This window comes from Mustela nigripes, chromosome 7, assembly GCF_022355385.1.
Source record: "Mustela nigripes isolate SB6536 chromosome 7, MUSNIG.SB6536, whole genome shotgun sequence".
In the NCBI taxonomy this organism is placed as follows: Eukaryota; Metazoa; Chordata; class Mammalia; order Carnivora; family Mustelidae; genus Mustela; species Mustela nigripes.
The window spans coordinates 9,507,854-9,516,614 of record NC_081563.1 but is presented as its reverse complement, the minus strand read 5'-3'; the positions used below and the strand labels follow the sequence as shown (position 1 = coordinate 9,516,614).

Sequence of the window (8,761 nt, the reverse complement as noted above, 5' to 3'; positions counted from 1 at the left end):
ATTGTCTTCCATTTTGAAGTCACAATATCGTCAAGTCATGCCCAACTCCACAAGTACATCTACTGTTTGTACAAATGTTTTTTTTCTTAACTTTTTCCAGGCTTCCAGCTCAGATCATAGGTACCCAGTTTAGTTATCTGAACAGATTAAGCATTAGGAAAGAAATGTCTTCAGTCGCTGTAAGTTCAGTGGTTACACCATATCCCATGCAGGGAATGCCTTTGCCATTTTTAAGGTAAGAGCCATATCAAACAGTATTAATTCAGGATCAAACAAGAGGGGTCTGTAAAATCAACCCGAGTATATTTAATTCCTGAATTATAGCCAAACATTCATGTATTCTCCTTCATCTAGAAGGGGTAAGATTGTAGGTTTAAGATTTGAGTAAAGTTTAATATTGGCTACGAAAGTAGACAATAAAAGGTTTTCATAAACTTTCACAGGATCAAATAAGAATTAACCAAGAGCTCTTGGCATGTAGAGCCCATGGAGTTAGTGGAAAAACCAAGTTCCACACCAGCAGAAGCTTCAAGCAGTTTGGCTGCTGCTGATACTTCACACAAGTAGGAAAGGCATGCCTTTGCTCCTGAATGGAAGGTTATGCTAATGGCAGTAGCATTTTGCATGAACCATCTTACTATGTCCTAATGCAGTCAGTCCTGTCTCTCATAAACAGCAAGATGGATGGTTTTCGTATAGTTAGGGATACCCAAAGTTGCAGGTTGCTGCAGACAGGACTTTAATGAGGAAGCTTGCCAGCATTTGGATCCATGGGAGATGTGAGGGCTGAGCTATATTAAAACAAACAATAATTATTGTCTACAAGAACTAGTCAACCTAAAAGCATATGAGCAAACTTGCTTTGCAAGTGAGCAAACAAATAAACAAAAAACCCAAACCAGCCAAACAAAAACCTTGACTTGTCTTTTAGTTTGGAGACAGATATAATTGGAGAGCCTTTATTTTCAGAGTACAGAAGATACCCATCTTCTGAGATTGTGATCCAAATATTGCACAGATTCTTTATAGATTTAAAAGTTTTTTTCTTGATGCTCTCTGCAACTATATATATATATATATATATATATATATATATATATATATATGGAGTCCTGTGGACTGTTTCAGGAGAGCATGACGCTAAATCCTCTCCATGCCATTTCAGAGTGGATCCTCAAGCAAAAATCAAATCTTTAAGGTTATCATTTAGACACCGAGGGAAATATGAGAGAGTTCTCATCATACCTGAGGCATAACCAACCAGGTATGCTGCTGATTGTCCCACCAGAAATCAAACAGATTACTAACAACTATTACCTACCGTGTCGAAAGAAGATGGCAAATGAATCTGCCATTGTAAAGTTTTTATTTAGCAGGTAGAAACTCCCTGGAATCTAGGGAGCAGGGTTTGATTACCCTCAGGGCTTGTGCAGATAAGTAGCCTTTTCCCTTAAGCTCCTTAACTGGCCATGGGGGAGTGCTGCAGGGACTGGTTCATGGCACAGTGTGTCCCTGCTCTAAGGGAGGCTCAATAAGAGATATTCCTCCTGAGCTTGCTTTTTGTGCCAGAGCACACTGCGGTATAATTCAGGCAGGGGTTTATATAGAATAATTTGAATTTTTATAAAGTCAGCTCCATATATTCTGCTCAGGTTACTTGAATCTTTGGCAAAAAGAGTAGAGGGTAACTGATGTGGTATCTGGTTTGTAGAGGCTAGTAGGTGCACAAAGTTGCACACCTCCATTTTTTGCATCATACTTGGAGAACCAACTGGTCACTTATAAGTACTACATAAATAAATATAATTTCTGAAAAGCGGATCTCTAGTATGTTCAAGTTAGGTCAAGGGGAGAATTGTGGATTGGTGCTATTGCTATCTTTTTGAATCCACTGTATGCAGTTGTATGATAACTAGGTAGAATTTTAGTAAACTCTATGCAAATTAGCTATTGCAGAAGTCATTCTAGTTAAGTCATATATTTGCATATTGTGGAGTCAGCAAATTATAGCCCTTGAGCTAATCCCACCTGCTTCCTGTTTTCATACAGCCTACAGGCTATGAGTGATTTTTGTGTTTTTAAAAGGTTGGAAAAAATCAAAAGAAGAATAATATTTTATGACATGAAAATTCTATGACATTCAAATTTCAGTGTCCATAAAGTTTTATTGAAATACAGCTATGCTAATTTGTTTACATATTATCTATGGCTGCTTTCACACTATGACTGCAGAGCTGAGTAGTTGTAATAGAGATCATATGCACCATAAAGCCGGAAATATTTACTCTCTGGCTTTTAGGAAAAAGTTTGCTAAACCCTGTATTAGAGTGACCCAGTATGCTAATTTTTATATATGATACTTTTTTGTTATTTTGACTTAACTGATATCTGAGGTATACTCTGTATACCTCAAAGAATAACTTGTGTAATACAGTAGAAATGGAGACTCTAAGATGTAGATTTTCCAGTAATTTGATGCATTGAATAGAGTATGGTATTTGGGATCACATGGTGTTTGCCACCTACCAACTCTGTGCCTTTGTGCAAATATATTAATAATTCTACACTGTAGCAATTAATAAATAAATGTTGGCTTTAACAATTGAGCAGTTCTTAAAGAATTATATGCAACCAAATTAGGAAAAAGGGTATAGATTATTATTTCAAAATACAATTTTGTTTGATTTAGCATAACTTTCCTTCTTTTTCTTTTTAAATCTGAGAGTCTTTTATTCCTAACTGTGGTGATGAATATACTTCTTCTTTTTATGAAGATACCATGGTTGTAGGAGTTTTTTTTTTTTAATTTTTAATTTTCCAAAAGGCAAATTAAAACCATGGCAGCACAATTACGTACATATACCCACACATACACAGAAGTATATATATGCATATGTAAATAGACATATATACACATGTGTAGTCAGGTGTCAAATGTTTTTATATTTCTTCATTTTTAAAGTTTTAAGTGTCAAATAATTTTAAGTTCTCTAAGCCATATGGCCCGATGCCTTTACTTCCACCTACATTCTGAAATACTTCTGTACTTTATACACATAGCTCTTTAAGTAAGGATTACAGTATACATGATTATTGAGAAAATATTCCAATCCTGATAGAATATGAAGTAACATTTAAGTGACTGGTATCATACTGGCCCTTTGTTGCTATGATGATTACTTAAATGGCATGTCTTCTAAGATATTGACTTATGTCCTGTGAGTAGAATCATTTTCCTGTTTTTTCCTAAGAAAAAAATTCTACCAAGATTTTAGAATTCATTGTGATTCATAGCTTCTGTGTCTACAGAAGTATTTTGAGTGCACTCTTCTCTAACACAAACACTTCATGGATTGATCTCCCATATTACATGTCAGAGCAAATGGCCAGCTGCTCTCAGAAAATAGGGCAATTCCCATTACAGCCTCTACTCGAAACTTTTTTATTTTCATGGGCAATTTAAAGAATGTGACTTAGGAATTACATCTATTCTTTTCAGACAGTATATGCCCAATTACTTAAATATCTAACTTGTATCTATTGATCTCTATTGAAATCCCTTTGTCCTCACAAACCTTTGTGGAATTCTCTAAAACTGTACAGATGTTTGTTCTGAAAGGTTAAAAAAAAAAAAAAATAGAAACCCTGGGGAGCTCTTGTGCACAAGAATAATTCTGACACAGCCCATCCATTTGCACCTATAAAATCCCATAAATTGGTTTATTTCATGTTCACAATTTTATGTCTTTTATAAGCCTTTCAGTGAAGTTGTTTTTATTTCTGGTGATGACATATATAAAATGATATATAAAATGAATTTTAAACATCACAAAATTCATATCAGAGTCAAGATTTGTATATATATATATATATAGTATTAATAGACATAATGGGACTGCCTCACATGTTACTGATAGAAACATTGCCAAATATTTTTATCAAAGTATAATTAAGGATCTTCAAAGAATAATGAATAATGGGTAAAGTACTGAGACAATGAAGAGAAGGAAATGCTCTCTTATTTTTTAAAATATATGAGTAAATGAAATTCTACAAACCTGTAGACTTCATAGCTCCAAATTGATGTAAGACAAATCTTAAATTATTGAAAGACAGTTTATTAAATTACTTGGGAAAAGAAGCACTTATTTCTAACTCGTAACATTATTTTGATATTTTAAATTCTTATGAGACGATATTCTTCCTCCTCCTTTGCTGAGGTCACTGGCTTAGGAATGCATCGCTGGAGGAGACTTTGATTGCAGGTAATTCACATGGAGCCGACTTCAAATTGTGGGTTAATCAGTATGATTCACTGGTGTGATATGGCTGTCAACAAAAATTTAACATTATCATAAGTTCATTACAAGAAATAAACTGTCTGGATCAAATGCAATAATATTCTGCTCTATCCAGAACTGGCACAGTCACAAGGGGTGTTGTATTCTCTCCTGAATTCCATGTGTTGCAAGTAAAATTAAGAGAACAGAATGTGTTATTAGCTGAGTGACCAAAGGGGTTAGAGGACCTGAAATTATATCAAGGAAGGGGACAAGAGGTTTTGTAGCTTTCAAGAATGCCCAATTCATCTGTTAGGGTGAGGGATGATTGCACTTGGGATTTAGTTCTAACTTCACAGACTTAAATTTATTTTTGCTATCTGCTTAATTTTTTGAATTTTTTTTCTGTAGACATAGGAGTTTCCCTACAGTTGTTTGGATGTCTAATCTTTTCCTGTGTATTTTAAATGTATTTTAGATTTTAAGTTTCTGTATATGATGACAATGTGTCCAACTAGATCATAACCTACTTCATTCAGTTATTTGTCCACTTCTAAAATATTTTACTAAACTATTTTATTTAATGTGTCTTGATAGTACTTATTGATCTGGAAGTTTGTGCTCATCTTCAGTAATCTTATTTAAAAAACAATTTTGACTCTTAACATCAGTCAACATTATCAATTTCTGGGGTGCCCGGGTGGCTCAGTGGGTTAAAGCCTTTGCCTTTGGCTCAGGTCATGATCCCAGGGTCCTGGGATCGAGCCCCACATTGGGAATCTCTGCTCAGCAGGGAGCCTGCTTCCTCTTCTCTCTCTGCCTGCCTCTCTGCCTGCTTGTGATCTCTCTCTCTCTGTCAGATAAATAAATAAAATCTTAAAAAACAAACAAGCAAAAAGCCATTATCAATTTCTTCTACTTCCCCAGAAATTAAAGAAGTAGACAGTTGTGGTATAAAGTGTGGCTAATTGAAGCACAAGCTTGATGGCATTTAATTCTGTAATTTTACTTTGTGATCTATGACTATTCCCTAGCCTGCCTTAATAATAATAATAATAATAATAATAACAATAATACATATTTCATATAATTGCATTAAGAATTTTAGGATATGCCTCATGTAAAGCAGTTTGCATAGTATATTACACCAGTAATATACTAAACATCTTATTTTTGTATTATTTTTTGTGATAAATATTAGAAATAAGCTTTAGAATTTTGGAGTTTTGAAAGCAGTCATATTTGTTTTCTAGAGTTGCCACAACAAAGGACCATAGACTGAGTGACTTAACTAACAGAAATTTATTTTCTCACAGTCCAGGAAGCTGGACGTCCAAGGTGGAAGACCAAGGTGTTGGCAGGGCTGATTTCTTCTGAGGCCTTTTTACTTGGCTAACAGATGGCCACCTTCTCCTTGAATCTTCATATGGTCTTCTCACCTGTGTGTCTGCGTCCTCATTTCCTCAGGAAACCAGTCATGTTGGATTAGAGCCAACCCCTATGACCTCATTTTCCTTAATTACCTCCTTAAGGACCCTACCTCCAAGTGAAGTCGCATTCTGAGGTACGGGGTGGAGGTTAGAACTTGAAGAACTTGAAGAACTTGGAGGGAAACAATTAAGGTGCGAACTCAAGTTGTGTCAAATTCATTTTAGAAAACTCTGCAAAGGTGAATTTCCCCATCAGGAGACATGTACGATCGTGTAGATTGCTGCAGTATTCACACAGCCTGCTCATGGAAGCGGCCTGAGTGTCCAGCAGAGGATGGGTGGACAAAGAAAATGTGGCATGTGCCTACAATGCAATATGGTTCAGACTTAAAAAAGAAGGAAATCCTCCCACTTGAGACAGCATAGGTAAACCTGGAAGGCACCGTGTTAAAGGGAAATGAGTCGGACACAGAAGGACAAATACTACATGAAACCACTTATAGGCGGTATCTCTAATAGTCAGATTTATAAAGGCAGAGAGTAGAATGGTGATTTCCAGGGAGTTGAGAGAGAAGGAAATGGGGAGGTGTCAGTGAAAAGTATACAAAAGGGCCAGTGATGCAGGATGTGTCATCCTAGAGGTCTGCTGTATACCATAAAGCCTATAGGTAATGTCACGGCAGTATATACTCAAAAAATTTGTGAAGAGAATAGATCTCAAGTGTTCTTATCACAAAAAACAATAAGAAAATAAAGCACTAAGAAACTTTTGGATTGTTTACATCAATTGTTTACATTAAACTTGTATAGCTTTTGTACGTCAATCATATATCAAGAAGGTGGTTTTAAAAATCCATTACCTATTTCCGACTTTGCAAGTGCTGAGCATCTACAGGGCACTTCATTTCCTGGGTGAAATAAATGACACAACAAGAGCTGCAGGCCTGTTTGTGGTCTTCTACACAACACCACCTGCTATCAGAGTCTCTAATTCTATAAAGTCAATTTCATGTTCCATGCATAGTTAGAACGAGGCATAAACCGGAGGCAACTTGAAGGTGTTCAGAGGTGATATATATAGGTAAAAACATTTAAAAAAAAATAAAAAGAAGTTCTAACCAAGCTTATGCTTAGATTTCAAGAAATGAATAAAACCCTGTCACAGGAAGTGGCTAGTAGAAGACTTCAGGTCAAAGAAACAGGTAGCTCTGAGACTCCGTGAAGGTTTTGTGGTCCAGTAAGTCCTTGACTGGTCCTTCAAAGACAGCTTGAATTTAGGGCTGTGAGGGCAGAGAGTGGTGGCCTGGGGAATGACTTCACCTATATTCTTGCTTAACTGAAATGGGAGAGTGAGACATTTATAATTCCCATGAGAAGGAAGGCAGGAGCAACGGTCTAAAGAGTTGAAGGGGAAGACACTTCTGAGGACAGAGATCACTTTCCTTAGATTTGTTAAAGAAGCAAATATTTTTCTACTTTCTACCCTCAGGCAGGTTTTGAAAACTCTTAGAGATAATCTTCCCAAGATTACTTACGTGTCGATACATCATAAACGACACTGAAGTGCTTTCGATTCTTCTGGAATCAGGGAATCATGCATAGCTTGTTTTGTTTTTGGAGCAGTATCTTTTTTTTTTTTTTTTAATTTTCTCTGCTTAAAATCAAGCAGAAAACACACATACCTTGTTATAGACTAACATTTTCACAGTACGTCGTTGGTAGAAGAGAAGGACTAAAAACAAAAATGTGTTTGCAGAGATCCAAAGAAAGTGCATGTCTGGGCCTCGCCTCCCACAGCCTTGAGAAGTTGTTCAAGATGAGCCACTTCGTAGTCTCTGGCTCTAAACAGGGTCGCAGAATTCATTGCCAGGTATTTTAGGAAATCGTAATTCAGTAATAATGCAAGGCTCTTCTTGTCCAAAGCTGTGTAGACCAATATTGCTCCCATTCGTAAAGGTTATCTTGGAAGATAGGGTGCTCCGTACATCTGGGTCTTGGGTGCATCGGGATGATCTGTGAGGATCTCTAGGCCCTGCGGTCTCTCAGATTTGTAGAGGAGCTGAGTGCCCAAAAGTACTTCGAAGTATTACTGGATCCCTGCCGCAGCCTCATTAACTGCAGACGACTCATTATCTGTGTTCTCCTCAGATTTCTTGTAATGTGCATAGAATGGAGTCCACATTCTCTCTGGCAGGAAGATAAAAGACCCGTTGCTGCCTGGTAGTTAAGTCTCCATCCTCTAACAAGCCATGGTTTTAGTTCTTTAGGAATCTTTAATTCTGTTCATGAATACTTCCTCAGTGTCAACAGTAAGATCTACTGGGGCCCTTTACTTGTGAGGAGGCTGAGGTGTCTTTCTGGTCTACCACCATCTGCATTTCCATGTGTTTTCTGTTTGTTCTTTTTGAACTTTCAGTTCAACACTTTTCTATTGGCAGAACAGACGTCTTCTTTCCTGGGGCAGCCCCCACCCCCATCTTCTTCTCTGGATATTGTCCCTAGTTGGCTCTCTAAAGTTCACTGTTTCCCAGATTGGCCTCCACATATTTGAGTACTCTGCTTCCTAGAACCCATTCAATCCAATTTTTATTCCAACCCTGTAATGTAAAAGCATTTCACTTGCTTATCCGTTATGGCAACCTTTACGTAAAGGTTGTATAGTTTATTTTGTAAACTGTTTTGCTTGCGACTCTATCATCTGTATTCTTTGCCAGCCATAGCTCTTGCTACATTTCCCTTACACTATATACGTCAGTCTTACAGAAATGCTCTAAAAATCTAAATGGGTTCTACTTCTGCCATTTGCTTCCATATGCATGTGCTCTTGACTGTAGGAATGCCCCTTCCCCATGTGCTGGCTGGCGAATTTCTCATCCTGTAAGATTTGGTTCAGTCACAGCGCTCACAAGGGTACTTCCCCTGATCCTACACGCTCGCAAGGGTACTTCCCCTGACCCTACACGCTCGCAAGGGTACTTCCCCTGACCCTGCACGCTCGCAAGGGTACTTCCCCTGACCCTGCACGCTCGCAAGGGTACTTCCCCTGACCCT

The 8,761-nt window shown here is 37.4% G+C and overlaps 1 pseudogene; it reads right to left on the bottom strand.

Moving 5' to 3' along the window:
- Positions 1-7,442: 7,442 nt before the first annotated feature.
- LOC132022177 (mortality factor 4-like protein 1) lies at positions 7,443-8,284 on the bottom strand (annotated as a pseudogene).
- Between the last annotated feature and the right edge of the window lie 477 nt (positions 8,285-8,761).